The sequence below is a fragment of the Pleurodeles waltl genome, chromosome 12 (genome assembly GCF_031143425.1).
Source record: "Pleurodeles waltl isolate 20211129_DDA chromosome 12, aPleWal1.hap1.20221129, whole genome shotgun sequence".
Taxonomy (NCBI): domain Eukaryota; kingdom Metazoa; phylum Chordata; class Amphibia; order Caudata; family Salamandridae; genus Pleurodeles; species Pleurodeles waltl.
The window spans coordinates 660,385,886-660,400,825 of NC_090451.1; the positions used below are offsets into that span (position 1 = coordinate 660,385,886).

General features: G+C 48.5%; 1 long non-coding RNA gene across 1 annotated transcript in view; it reads left to right on the top strand.

The window, feature by feature from the left end:
- LOC138268596 (uncharacterized) overlaps positions 1–13,635 on the top strand; it is a 97,412-nt gene extending 83,777 nt beyond the window's left edge. Inside the window, exon 3 of the long non-coding RNA XR_011200032.1 lies at positions 11,371–13,635. This is a non-coding gene — a long non-coding RNA (uncharacterized lncRNA). The remainder of the gene's footprint in view (positions 1–11,370) is intronic.
- Positions 13,636–14,940: the final 1,305 nt, after the last annotated feature.

Sequence of the window (14,940 nt, forward strand, 5' to 3'; positions counted from 1 at the left end):
ACAGGATATGCCCCAAAACACAACGTGGACACATCACAGAAAACAGAGCTGTTTTTAGCAAAGTGACTACCTGTAGATTTTGGCCTCTAGCTCAGCCGCCACCTAGGGAAACCTACCAAACCTGTGCATTTCTGAAAACTAGAGACCTAGGGGAATCCAAGGAGGGGTGACTTGTGGGGCTCGGACCAGGTTCTGTTACCCAGAATCCTTTGCAAACCTCAAAATTTGGCTAAAAAAACACATGTTCCTCACATTTCTGTGGCAGAAAGTTCTGGAATCTGAGAGGAGCCACAAATTTCCTTCCACCCAGCGTTCCCCCACGTCTCCCGATAAAAATGATACCTCACTTGTGTGGGTAGGCCTAGCACCCGCAACAGGATATGCCCCAAAACACAACGTGGACACATCACAGAAAACAGAGCTGTTTTTAGCAAAGTGACTACCTGTAGATTTTGGCCTCTAGCTCACCCGTCACCTAGGGAAACCTACCAAACCTGTGCATTTCTGAAAACTAGAGACCTAGGGGAATCCAAGGAGGGGTGACTTGTGTGGCTCGGACCAGGTTCTGTTACCCAGAATCCATTGCAAACCTCAAAATTTGGCTAAAAAAACACATGTTCCTCACATTTCTGTGGCAGAAAGTTCTGGAATCTGAGAGGAGCCACAAATTTCCTTCCACCCAGCGTTCCCCCACGTCTCCCGATAAAAATGATACCTCACTTGTGTGGGTAGGCCTAGCGCCCGCGACAGGATATGCCCCAAAACACAACGTGGACATATCACAGAAAACAGAGCTGTTTTTAGCAAAGTGACTACCTGTAGATTTTGGCCTCTAGCTCAGCCGCCACCTAGGGAAACCTACCAAACCTGTGCATTTCTGAAAACTAGAGACCTAGGGGAATCCAAGGAGGGGTGACTTGTGGGGCTCGGACCAGGTTCTGTTACCCAGAATCCTTTGCAAACCTCAAAATTTGGCTAAAAAAACACATGTTCCTCACATTTCTGTGGCAGAAAGTTCTGGAATCTGAGAGGAGCCACAAATTTCCTTCCACCCAGCGTTCCCCCACGTCTCCCGATAAAAATGATACCTCACTTGTGTGGGTAGGCCAAAGCGCCCGCGACAGGATATGCCCCAAAACACAACGTGGACATATCACAGAAAACAGAGCTGTTTTTAGCAAAGTGACTACCTGTAGATTTTGGCCTCTAGCTCAGCCGCCACCTAGGGGAACCTACCAAACCTGTGCATTTCTGAAAACTAGAGACCTAGGGGAATCCAAGGAGGGGTGACTTGCAGGGCTCGGACCAGGTTCTGTTACCCAGAATCCTTTGCAAACCTCAAAATTTGGCTAAAAAAACACATGTTCCTCACATTTCTGTGGCAGAAAGTTCTGGAATCTGAGAGGAGCCACAAATTTCCTTCCACCCAGGGTTCCCCCACGTCTCCCGATAAAAATGATACCTCACTTGTGTGGGTAGGCCTAGCGCCCGCGACAGGATATGCCCCAAAACACAACGTGGACATATCACAGAAAACAGAGCTGTTTTTAGCAAAGTGACTAACTGTAGATTTTGGCCTCTAGCTCAGCCGCCACCTAGGGAAACCTACCAAACCTGTGCATTTCTGAAAACTAGAGACCTAGGGGAATCCAAGGAGGGGTGACTTGCGGGGCTCGGACCAGGTTCTGTTACCCAGAATCCTTTGCAAATCTCAAAATTTGGCTAAAAAAACACCATGTTCCTCACATTTCTGTGGCAGAAAGTTCTGGAATCTGAGAGGAGCCACAAATTTCCTTCCACCCAGCGTTCCCCCACGTCTCCCGATAAAAATGATACCTCACTTGTGTGGGTAGGCCTAGCGCCCGCGACAGGATATGCCCCAAAACACAACGTGGACATATCACAGAAAACAGAGCTGTTTTTAGCAAAGTGACTACCTGTAGATTTTGGCCTCTAGCTCAGCCGCCACCTAGGGAAACCTACCAAACCTGTGCATTTCTGAAAACTAGAGACCTAGGGGAATCCAAGGAGGGGTGACTTGCGGGGCTCGGACCAGGTTCTGTTACCCAGAATCCTTTGCAAACCTCAAAATTTGGCTAAAAAAACACATGTTCCTCACATTTCTGTGGCAGAAAGTTCTGGAATCTGAGAGGAGCCACAAATTTCCTTCCACCCAGCGTTCCCCCACGTCTCCCGATAAAAATGATACCTCACTTGTGTGGGTAGGCCTAGCGCCCGCGACAGGATATGCCCCAAAACACAACGTGGACATATCACAGAAAACAGAGCTGTTTTTAGCAAAGTGACTACCTGTAGATTTTGGCCTCTAGCTCAGCCGCCACCTAGGGAAACCTACCAAACCTGTGCATTTCTGAAAACTAGAGACCTAGGGGAATCCAAGGAGGGGTGACTTGCGGGGCTCGGACCAGGTTCTGTTACCCAGAATCCTTTGCAAATCTCAAAATTTGGCTAAAAAAACACATGTTCCTCACATTTCTGTGGCAGAAAGTTCTGGAATCTGAGAGGAGCCACAAATTTCCTTCCACCCAGCGTTCCCCCACGTCTCCCGATAAAAATGATACCTCACTTGTGTGGGTAGGCCTAGCGCCCACGACAGGATATGCCCCAAAACACAACGTGGACATATCACAGAAAACAGAGCTGTTTTTAGCAAAGTGACTACCTGTAGATTTTGGCCTCTAGCTCAGCCGGCACCTAGGGAAACCTACCAAACCTGTGCATTTCTGAAAACTAGAGACCTAGGGGAATCCAAGGAGGGGTGACTTGTGTGGCTCGGACCAGGTTCTGTTACCCAGAATCCTTTGCAAACCTCAAAATTTGGCTAAAAAAACACATGTTCCTCACATTTCTGTGGCAGAAAGTTCTGGAATCTGAGAGGAGCCACAAATTTCCTTCCACCCAGCGTTCCCCCACGTCTCCCGATAAAAATGATACCTCACTTGTGTGGGTAGGCCTAGCGCCCGCGACAGGATATGCCCCAAAACACAACGTGGACACATCACAGAAAACAGAGCTGTTTTTAGCAAAGTGACTACCTGGAGATTTTGGCCTCTAGCTCAGCCGCCACCTAGGGAAACCTACCAAACCTGTACATTTCTGAAAACTAGAGACCTAGGGGAATCCAAGGAGGGGTGACTTGTGTGGCTCGGACCAGGTTCTGTTACCCTGAATCCTTTGCAAACCTCAAAATTTGGCTAAAAAAACACTTGTCCCTCAAATTTCTGTGGCAGAAAGTTCTGGAATCTGAGAGGAGCTACAAATTTCCTTCCACCCAGCGTTCCCCCAAGTCTCCCGATAAAAATGATACCTCACTTGCGTGGGTAGGCCTAGCGCCGGCGACAGGAAACACCCCAAAGCGCAATGTGGACACATCCTAAATTTTGGAAAAAAACAGAGGTGTTTTTTGCGAAGTGCCTACCTGTAGATTTTGGCCTCTAGCTCAGCCGGCACCTAGGGAAACCTACCAAACCTGTGCATTTCTGAAAACTAGAGACCTAGGGGAATCCAAGGAGGGGTGACTTGCGGGGCTCGGACCAGGTTCTGTTACCCAGAATCCTTTGCAAACCTCAAAATTTGACTAAAAATACACATGTTACTCACATTTCTGTGGCAGAAAGTTTTGGAATCTGAGAGGAGCCCCAAATTTCCTTCTACCCAGCGTTCCCCAAAGTCTCCCGATAAAAATGATACCTCACTTGCGTGGGTAGGCCTAGCGCCGGCGACAGGAAACACCCCAAAGCGCAACGTGGACACATCCTAAATTTTGGAAAAAAACAGAGGTGTTTTTTGCGAAGTGCCTACCTGTAGATTTTGGCCTCTAGCTCAGCCGGCACCTAGGGAAACCTACCAAACCTGTGCATTTCTGAAAACTAGAGACCTAGGGGAATCCAAGGAGGGGTGACTTGCGGGGCTCGGACCAGGTTCTGTTACCCAGAATCCTTTGCAAACCTCAAAATTTGGCTAAAAAAACACATGTCCCTCACATTTCTGTGGCAGAAAGTTCTGGAATCTGAGAGGAGCTACAAATTTCCTTCCACCCAGCGTTCCCCCAAGTCTCCCGATAAAAATGATACCTCACTTGCGTGGGTAGGCCTAGCGCCGGCGACAGGAAACACCCCAAAGCGCAACGTGGACACATCCTAAATTTTGGAAAAAAACAGAGGTGTTTTTTGCGAAGTGCCTACCTGTAGATTTTGGCCTCTAGCTCAGCCGGCACCTAGGGAAACCTACCAAACCTGTGCATTTCTGAAAACTAGAGACCTAGGGGAATCCAAGGAGGGGTGACTTGCGGGGCTCGGACCAGGTTCTGTTACCCAGAATCCTTTGCAAACCTCAAAATTTGGCTAAAAATACACATGTTACTCACATTTCTGTGGCAGAAAGTTCTGGAATCTGAGAGGAGCCACAAATTTCCTTCTACCCAGCGTTCCCCCAAGTCTCCCGATAAAAATGATACCTCACTTGTGTGGGTAGGACTAGCGCCCACGAAAGGAAAGGGCCCAAAACACAACGTGGACACATCACATTTTTTTATAAAAAGCAGTGCCTACCTGTGGATTTTGGCCTGTAGCTCAGCCGACACCTGAGGAAACCTAGCAAACCAGTGCATTTTTGAAAACTAGAAACCCAGGGGAATCCAAGATGGGGTGACTTGCGGGGCTCTGACCAGGTTATGTTACCCAGAATCCTTTGCAAACATCAAAATTTGGCCCAAAAAACACTTTTTCCTCTCATTTCGGTGACAGAAAGTTCTGGAATCTGAGAGGAGCCACAAATTTCCTTCCACCCAGCGTTCCCCTAAGTCTCTCGATAAAAATGGTACATCACTTCTGTGGGTAGGCCTAGCGCCCACAAAAGGAAATGGCCCAAAACACAACGTGGACACAACATATTTTTCACAGAAAACAGAGGTGTTTTTTGCAAGGTGCCTACCTGTGGTGTTTGGCCTGTAGCTCAGCCGGCCCCAGGGGGGGGGGGGGGGGGGGGGGGGGGGGGGGCAGAAATGCCCTAAAATAAATTTGCCCCCCCAACCCCCACCCTCCCCCGTCGGGAGCGACCCTTGCCTACGGGGTCGCTCCCCCTGCGTGACATTGGCACCAAAAAACAAATCCCCGGTGCCTAGTGGTTTCTGCCCCCTTGGGGGCAGGTTGACCTAAAATCAGCCAATCTGCCCCCAAGGGGGGCAGAAATGGCCTAAATACAATTTGTCCCTCAGGGGAGCGACTTTTGCCTGATGGGTCGCTCCCCATCTCTAAAAAAAGAAACAACAAAAAAAAAAAAACACAAAAAAAAAATTGCCCTGGCGCCTAGAGTGTTCTGCCCCCCCCCCCCCCCCGGGGGCAGTTCGGCCTAATAATAGGCCGATCTGTCCCCCGGGGGGGCAGAAATGGCCTAAAATAAATTTGCCCCCCCAACCCCCCCCCCCCCCCCCCCCCCCGGAGCGACCCTTGCCTACGGGGTCGCTCCCCCTGCGTGAGATTGGCGCCAAAAAACAAATCCCCGGTGCCTAGTGGTTTCTGCCCCCTTGGGGGCAGATTGACCTAAAATTGGCCAATCTGCCCCCAGGGGGGCAGAAATGGTCTAAATATAATTTGCCCCCCCAGGGGTGCGACCCTTGCCTGATGGGTCGCTCCCCATCTCTAAAAAAAGAAACAACAAAAAAAAAAAAACACACAAAAAAAATTGCCCTGGTGCCTAGAGTGTTCTGCCCCCCCCCCCCGGGGGCAGTTCGGCCTAATAATAGGCCGATCTGTCCCCCGGGGGGGCAGAAATGGCCTAAAATAAATTTGCCCCCCCAACCCCCACCCCCCCCCCCCCCGGGAGCGACCCTTGCCTACGGGGTCGCTCCCCCTGCGTGACATTGGCGCCAAAAAACAAATCCCCGGTGCCTAGTGGTTTCTGCCCCCTTGGGGGCAGATTGACCTAAAATTGGCCAATCTGCCCCCAGGGGGGCAGAAATGGTCTAAATACAATTTGCCCCCCAGGGGAGCGACCCTTGCCTGATGGGTCGCTCCCCATCTCTAAAAAAAAAAAAAGAACCAAAAAAAAAAAACACAAAAAAAAAATTTGCCCTGGCGCCTAGAGGTTTCTTCCCCCCCTGGGGGCAGATCGGCCTAATAATAGGCCGATCTGCCCTCAGGGGGGGCAGAAATGGCCTAAAATAAATTCCCCTCCCCCCCAGGGAGCGACCCTTGCCTAAGTGGTCGCTCCCTTTGCGTGAAATTCACGCAAAGAAAAAACTCCCTGGTGTCTAGTGGTTTCTACCCCCCTTGGGGGCAGATTGGCCTCATCAAAATAGGCCAATCTGCCCCCAAGGGGGGCAGAAATGGGCAAAATATAATTTTCCCCCAAGGGGAGCGACCCTTGCCTAAGGGGTCACTCCCCACCAAAAAAAAAAAAAATGAAAAAAAAAAAAAAATGGTCCCTGGTGCCTAGAGGTTTCTGCCCCCCCTGGGGGCAGATCGGCCTAATAGTAGGCCGATCTGCCCCCAGGGGGGGCAGAAAAGGCCTTCCCGAAAATATGCCCCCCTGGGAGCGACCCTTGCCCAAGGGGTCGCTCCCTTTTGTCAATAACCATAAAAAAAAAAAAAAATCCCTGGTGTCTAGTGGTTTCTACCCCCCTTGGGGGCAGATTGGCCTCATCAAAATAGGCCAATCTGCCCCCAAGGGGGGCAGAAATGGCCAAAATATAATTTTCCCCCAAGGGGAACGACCCTTGCCTAAGGGGTCGCTCCCCACCTCAATAAAAAAAAAATGAAAAAAAAAAAAAAAAAAAAAAAGAGGTCCCTGGTGCCTAGAGGTTTCTGCCCCCCCTGGGGGCAGATCGGCCTAATAAGGCCGATCTGCCCCCAGGGGGGGCAGAAAAGGCCTTTTCAAAAAAATGCCCCCCCTGGGAGCGACCCTTGCCCAAGGGGTCGCTCCCTTTTGTCAATTTCTACGAAAAAAAAAAAAATCCCTGGTGTCTAGTGGGGTTTCAAAAACCGGATTGCAAGCAATCCGGCTTTTGAAACCCTCGGAGGGACTTCAAAGGGAAGGAAATACTTTTCCTTCCCTTTGAAGCCCCTCCGGGCCTCCCAAGTGATTGAAAAAGAAATGCTTTTGCATTTCTTTTTCAATCGCGCTGGAAGCAGAGCTTCCAGCGCGACGAGGGAGGCCCCTGTGACACATCAGCGCGCGCGCGCTGACGTCACAGGGGGGGGTGGGGGGGGGGTCGGGGGTGGAAGGGGAAGGTCTTCCCCTTCCATCCCCGACTTGGGGGGGGGGAGGGGGGTGCACGGGGGGCGCGCTAGCGCGCCCCCAAGTTCCCCTGTGCCATGGACGAGATGATCTCGTCCAAGGCACAGGGGAACTGTAGCCTTGGACGAGATCATCTCGTCCAAGGCACAGAAGAGGTTAATTTCAATGTTTCTATATATGTTTATAGTTGTAATTCAGGTTATTTCCAAGTTTGCTAACTGTTCATGACGGTATGCTCCTTTTTAAAAGTATTTTGCAAAGGTTTTTATATGAAGATTCTCTATAAAGTTCATTATTTATAATCATGAAGTGTGTAGATTGTCGATGTTCTCTATATGTTTCAAAAGGCACGTCAAAAATGGCATAAACTGACGTCCCGCGCGCCGGCGAGGACCTCTTATTGCCAAAATGTCACACAGAGCCGCATGGAGTTGGGCAATTGTGATGTCCTCGCTGACGTGCAGAGCTAGAGAGAAGTTTCAGTTGAATGCTACACATGGGGAGAATTCATTAGGTGAGGAATCCACAGGTAGCTAATGTATCCACCAGAAAAAGCATTGTCTGGTAGAGCGCCCCTCTTCCCCCAAAAGGAGGGGGGGGTGCGGCCCCTTAGATCTCGGGCCCCCGTGGCCTGAACCCGGTCACTTCCGCCCTTTCATTTTACGAGGTGTGAGGGTGGAAGTGATTCAGAGGGAGTCGCATGGGCCGCATCACTTCCGGGTCCGGCTGGCGTGCATCAGATATGGGGGGGGGGGGCTATTTAAGTGGCTCACACCGCCCTCCCCCCCACAGAAGGGCCCCAGCCTTTCCTGATACAACGTCAGCAGCGCTTTTCATCGGCTTCTGCACCTGGCATCTCTCGACGGTGGCGGCTCGCTTCAAGTTTCTGCACCCAGCAGGGAAGTCGTGCTGCTTGGAGCCGGGTGATCCTTTTTGTCAACAGCCCTTGGTGTCTTAGGCCCTCCCAAGGAAGGGGTTCGAATTCAGCTTTGACCTAAATTTGCTTTCATTTGTGCAGCACGCACGTTGCCTGGACCTGTGATCCCTTTGCCTGAACATTTGCAGCACTGTGTGGGCCAGTTTCCTAGGCAACGCATCGGGGCTGGCAGCGCTGCTTGGGCACGTTTTTATTTCTCACAGCGTGCTCACTGCCCAGGCCCGTTTCGTGGTTAAATTCAGCCCCCTTTTTGAGTAGGCCTTTCTTTGGGGGTCTACTCCGGTAACCTCCTGCCCCTTTTTGTGGCTGGAAGGCCTTTCTAAGTATTTTCAACCCCCCCCACACACACACACACACACACACACAAATTGTCTGTGCCTTCCTGACCTGGCTGAGTGGCCCACCAGCAATTTCGTTTGCGCAACATCGGCCCTGTCTGGGCCAGGAACGCTCATCAGGATCTGGGGTAAGTGAAAAATTGCAGGGAAGAAAAAGTAGTAATGTGTTTTTTTACTCACTGTTTGCGCATATAGGTGTAAATTTGTTAGGAAGGGAAATAAAGTAGCACTGTGTTGATTACATTTGTTGCGAATTTCAAGCTATAAGGGTGTTTTGTGCTTAAGTAATTCAATCTTGTAAGTTTGAGTGTGCAACAAGGGTCATGGTTTGCAATCGCAGTAAGGTTGGAAAGAGAAAAGGCAAAGACCCTGAATTGTCGCAGTAATTGACATTGGTTTTGGCAAAATTAAGGGATAGAAAATCACAGAGGGAACTCCGCATCAGATGGGAAAAGCAATGGGGCAGAAGGTGATCGCCCTAGCCGCTCTCATGTCTCCCCGTGCAGCATTCCCTCCTGTGAAGCGCAGTTAGGAAATAGGTTTCAAACATTCCTGTGGGCGGGCCAGACATGGCAGCGCAGTAGGTTGCTGCTGCTCCTACATTACCTACCTCCCCTGCGCAGTCACCTAGGGTGGATACTTTGGGCCAACTGTTATGCACTATTCCAGAGGTCCCCCCGGTAGAACTGAGGGTAGTTCCTACGCCGGATCTAGGGGTCATGTCCATTTTAACTGATATTCGGCAGGCACTGTCAACTTTAACACCACCCCTTGCAACCCAAGGAGTGCAGACCGCAGCGCAAGTGGTCCTTACTCCCGCCTCACAAGCGCAGGGCAGCGCCACTGCCCAAGCAACTATGCAAGATGCGACCATGCAAGCGATGCTGTCAGCGGTACAGCTTTTGTCTAGCCTGGATACTCCCTCTGCTCTTGTTCCACCAACTGCCCGCGGGCCCCCACAGATACCCTAAAGAATACAGTAGCGGAACTCAAGTGCCAGTTCATGGCAATTACTGCAGCGTGCATTATTGGGACAGCGGCTACTGGAACCACAGACTCAAGTGACATCTAGTCACCGGGCATGCAGTCTCCTATCCCCAACAACCTGGACAAAGATAAGATCACTGAGAGCAGCATAAATAAGTCTGGGGATGTTCGTTTGATAATGAGCACCAGATAAGACACACTATTATTCCGGCCAGGTAAGCTTGCAGCCCACGTTGCGGCAGATGTGAAAGAAAAGATTTGGAAAGGGGAGTTTGTAGACATTTTTTCGCTCATCAAAGCTAAGAGAAGAGAGGTAAAATTTTAAGATAAGGAGGGGAAGGCCTCATCTTCCAATGACAAAAAAAAACAGGGTCGAGGAGAATAACACGAATTGGTTGTTTGGGTTTAATGTTTATATGTCTGTCATGCTTGAGAAGAAACCGGACTTGGCAACCTCTATGATTTTTTATGCTAATAAGATATTGAAAGAACATCATGTGTACGGAGGTAATGCTTGGATGGAATATGATAGGGACTTCAGGTGGGCTAAGGTTGAGGACCCAGACAACGGATGGGACCAGACCAAAGTGAATATATGGCTGGAATGCGTGAACAGTAAGCTGCCTGGGAAGCAGCCTTTTCACACACAATATTCCAATGAGAAAAAAGGCTCTAGTTGGACATTTAATAAAAAAGTGTGTTCACGCCAAGCAGGGTCCTGCAAATTTAAACATAACTGCTCCTTCTGTGGACACCCTTCTCACCCAGAGTTCAAATGCATCAAGAAATCCAAGGAGAAGGTTAAGAAAGGGAGTAAGCTCTCAAGCTGACTTTATCTTGCCCTCATCCACACAGATGAATGCTTTCCTACCATGGCTGCAGTCCTATCCTAAGAAAGACTCTGCAGACTTATTGTTTATGGAGGCTTCTCTTTTGGTTTCAGGATTCCCGCCATAAAAGTGCAAAACAGAATGTTTTTGAACTCTTGCAAAATTACTGAGTGATTTTCAATGCAGGCCATTTGCTGTTTTTTAAGTCATCTTAGGAAACTTTGCAAGCCAGTTTCCTGTGCAAAGGCTCACCTTGCTGCTATTGTTTTCTTTTCCAAAACTACATAATCAGGAGACTCAATGCATTTATCATTAAGAGGGCTGTGGCCGGGTGGGTTTATCTAGACTGCACAAAGGATACTAGGCGCCTCCTAACTGCTCGCATATTGGGGGGGAGGGGGGGCTCCTGGACAGTCTCATGAATGTTTGTTCCTCCCCCCTTTGAAGCAACACTATTTACGGCTGCATCTTCTACAGCCTTTTATGGAGCTTTTCACGTGGGCAAATTAGTGGGGTCATCCAAGGGTGACTACACAGGAGACCTCCAGTTGGCCGACATTCTGATTATCACAGGGTTGGTAGCAATTCGATTACAAAGGTCCAAGACAGATCAACTAGTAAAAGAGTCGACCATTGAACTTGAGACTGCCCAGGGATCCCGTTTGTGCCCAGTGGATCGCTTGGGCTCATACTTAGCAGTTCGCCCAGCATCTGAGGCCTCAACTCTTTCTTGATAGGAAAGGGGAGTGCTTATCCCGTTACCAATTCTTAGCAGTAATGAAGGCGGCACTGGGGCCTGCTGGGTAGCCCCTCAAGGTTACTCATTGCACTCATTCAGGATTGGGGCAGCTACTCTAGCGGCCGGGGCTGGGATGTCCCTGGCAAAAGTGAAGACCATCGGGAGATGGCCATCCAATTGTTATAAACGTTACATATGCCCTGAGTTGCAATGACAAGTGTTACACACTCCTGTTTTTTGATTCCTCATGATGGTTACTCATGCAACTTTCTTTTGTTTCAGTACTATGCCGTCTCATGTGGTTTGGGTGTGAGGGACTCCAGTTCCCAAACCTCCTCGTCATCCATGTAGGTGGAAATTACCTGGTGCGACTGGGCCGCAAGACTCTCAGGGAAGCGTTTTTAATGGAAATCACCCGATTATCCAAGAAGTTCCCGAACGCTGCCATCGCAATTTTCGCACATGGTACCTCGTCGCAACTGGGGTCCGAACACTAAATCAAGGACCATGAATGTGTCTGTTCGTCGACTTAATGCGGAAATATTGAGACTTTGTCCTGGTCCGGGCTGCTTATGGTAAATTTGTAGAAAAATCCCCTCTGGGCAAACTAATCCAATCACACCTCATTCACATCGACAATGAAACTCTCTATTAATCAGTTTAGAATCAAAGGTAAATGTTTAACAAAATTGCGAGCAAACTCCCAGGTCATGTAATAACAAAGCAAACACATAAATATTAAAACATCAATGACATAAAATCAATATCCAATACAATTCAATAAAAAGAAAACAAACAAAAGACATATACAATCGTCTATAAAATAGAACTGTCCCAACATTGATAGGACCAGGCCTATCGATAATTTTCGGTACTCTTTATTCAATAAAGGCCTCCTTCTATGGGTCCAGTAAAGGTAAAGCGTTGACGCGTTTCGGTGGGCTTCCAAATCTTTTCCACCACCTTCTTCAGGACTAAATAGTGTTCCCCAAAATTATTGATTCAAACCTCGAAAAAAGCCAGTACACAACATCCACACTGATATATATACTTTCCTTAACATCCACCGTCTTTATGGATTGTGTTTCATGGAGTCCAAATGTATATAGATAAAATATGTCAGAACCAAATATTGTTCACCTGGTTCAGACCTTAATTCTTAAAGTCAGCGCTCTTATTTCAATTCTTATTTCGACGCTTAACTTATTTTTTTTTAAATGAAGGATGCTTATGGAACATCCCACACAAACTGCTAAAAGGGCCAGACATGTTTCATAAAGATAGGGTGCATTTATCTGATGCAGGAATGGACCGTTTCATTGTGGACATTTGGTCCTTCTCTCTCAGCTTGTCTGAGGGTGGGGAGGGCGAAGGACCTTTGGGCCCCTGGTCGCCCTCGTGGCGGGAAAGGAGATATTAAAAGTCACAATAACAAACAGAGGGGTCCCCAAGGCAGGGTCCCCTGGATAACACCAGAGGTAGGATCCTGAAGTCCTGAACCAACCTGTGGATGTACACACCAGCTTAGGGGGTAGGGATCCCAGATCGCTGGGGTGGGCATGGGGCTCCTGCTCCTGGCCGCAACGTTACACCCCTATGGTGGATTGGTGTTTGGGGAGGAGGCAGAACCCAAAGCATGAGGACAAGGGACGTGAAGTCTGGGGAACAGCCCCCCCCACCCCCCTAGGGATACAGGTGAGGTATGGGTCACCTGTGTGGTCCAAAGGAGGTTCAGGACAGGAATGGATCCTGTCACATTGATTTATGACTTTAGTAACAGAGAAATTCTTATTGAAATGATGTGAAGTTAGTTAATATTTCACTCAAAACAATACAATACATCAAATGCTTGTTTTTAAATCTTCAATTTAAAATAAATTGCTTCCAGCAAATAAGTCCTGTCGGTCTGCGTGTGGCAGGTGTTGGGGTGAGGCCTTTCTGGTGGCCTCCGGGTTCTATGTGCTGTGCAGCACATCTGGGTGCCCCATCAAAAAATCCCTGCACCCCACCACTAAAAGCAGATTTAATCACCCTGGATATTATGCCCTACTGGTAGATTTTTAAGTACATAGAAATCAGTGTAATCATCTGCAAATCACCGGCATGAATTTGCAAAAGCAAATTATAGCGCTTGCCTTTCTCAAAGACCCTTGGGAATTTTGTGTCCCTTGTATCAAATTCAAAAGAATATCTGTGCATCTCGTTTGGCTTGCGCATTGTTCAGATGTGAGTATATTTCCTGATCCCAAATATGTGTGAAGTCCCAGCAGATGGTTGATGTGTCACTTGCACAGTCTAGGACACCTATGACATGAAAATTGACTTTGAAATAGACAGTAGGCTTCACTGATTGCAGCTGGGAGCGTGGTAGTTAGAATTGCATATGCTGTGCTTTGATGGACTGATTGCTTCTAACAAGTGTGTAAGGGATGGAGGAAATGATGTTTGTGAGATGCCAGTTCCTGGTGCAGGTGACTACAGATGCAGTACGGCAAGTAACTACGTTTGCTGGCACAGCGGATCATTTTCCTTTTGTTGCTTCAAGATAGGTGCACTTTTGGCGGGGGGGGGGGGAGTGGGGGGTTTTGGGGTTAAATGATGACTCTTCTTAATCTGTACCTTTGTGTGATCATGCACCTCTTGAATTCCAAACATTACATTTTTTGGCATCATGAAACCTGGGGGCACGTGTTAATAAGTGCCAACAGTACAAAAGCCCATTGGTACAGAAAGCAATAACTTAGTGCCCTGGCTCTAAATACCAAGTTTTACCAGGCTGTCAGCAAAAGACAGTGGGCAATACGGAGGAAGGGAAAAACGGGAAGGCGTCACAAAGGGAGAAAGCTGCAAGAGTGAGATGAAGGGGAAGGGCTGTAATGGATTCAATGGCTGTAATGGATTAAATGGCTTTAAAACTATGCTGCCTCAGTACTCCGTGCGCGCACATTTATTTGCAGTAGCGGAGTGTTTCAGAGGAACTTTGAGCACCGGCACGTTTTTATTTACAAATTAAACACTGCACCAGATCCGTCTTTGCTCACCCTGCCCATGCTCCCAGTGTTGTCTTAAACTAAACTCCCGATCGTTCTTTCTTTGCGTCTCGCTGACTTTGGTGCGAGGATTTCACCCTATTTGCAGAGGTGCTAAATTGTGCAACGTCAGTGGACTTCCTTTTGCGTGAAATCAGGATGCTTTAGCCTGGTATACTCCCAGGCTCCTGCCACCTTTTAGGTGCTATTGCTCAAGTTTTTATCTGGTGCGGTGGCCCCACTGGTTAATCCTCGGCTCTGCCATGATTTCCTGTAAGGGACAACACAAGCCCTTCTGCTATGGTATAGGAGTAAATATACCGCCCTGTCACCTTCTTGTGAACGCAGCGTATTGAATGATCAGATTTCAAGTAAAACATTCTCAGCGCCGTGGGTGGGGCCTTCATGACATTTGATATGTATGAATTCCATATTATTAGCATGGCTGTCTTTAATTTGACAGTCTGGTTTAAATTAATCCCCTCTCTGCTCAGAGGGGGCTTCCTAAAGAAGCCCTAAATATCATAAAGCGATGACGATGACGTATGGATAACACGGGGTCTGGCGCATTTCCACCATCTTTCCAATCCGTGGTAAGGGATACCATTCCATGGCTTAAAGGCTTTAAACATACTCGGCACATGGGATATAGAGAATACAGAGAGCTTAAAAACAACAATACTCTTGGCAACTACTATATAACTATATGAGCAAAGATTTAAAAGTGTGAGAACTTGTATTGAGGCAGGCCGGTGCAGTGTGACGCAGGCGTGGCCTGCCTCCCCCACTTAGATGTGGCTCTTCAGATGGCACTGTGAGGGCC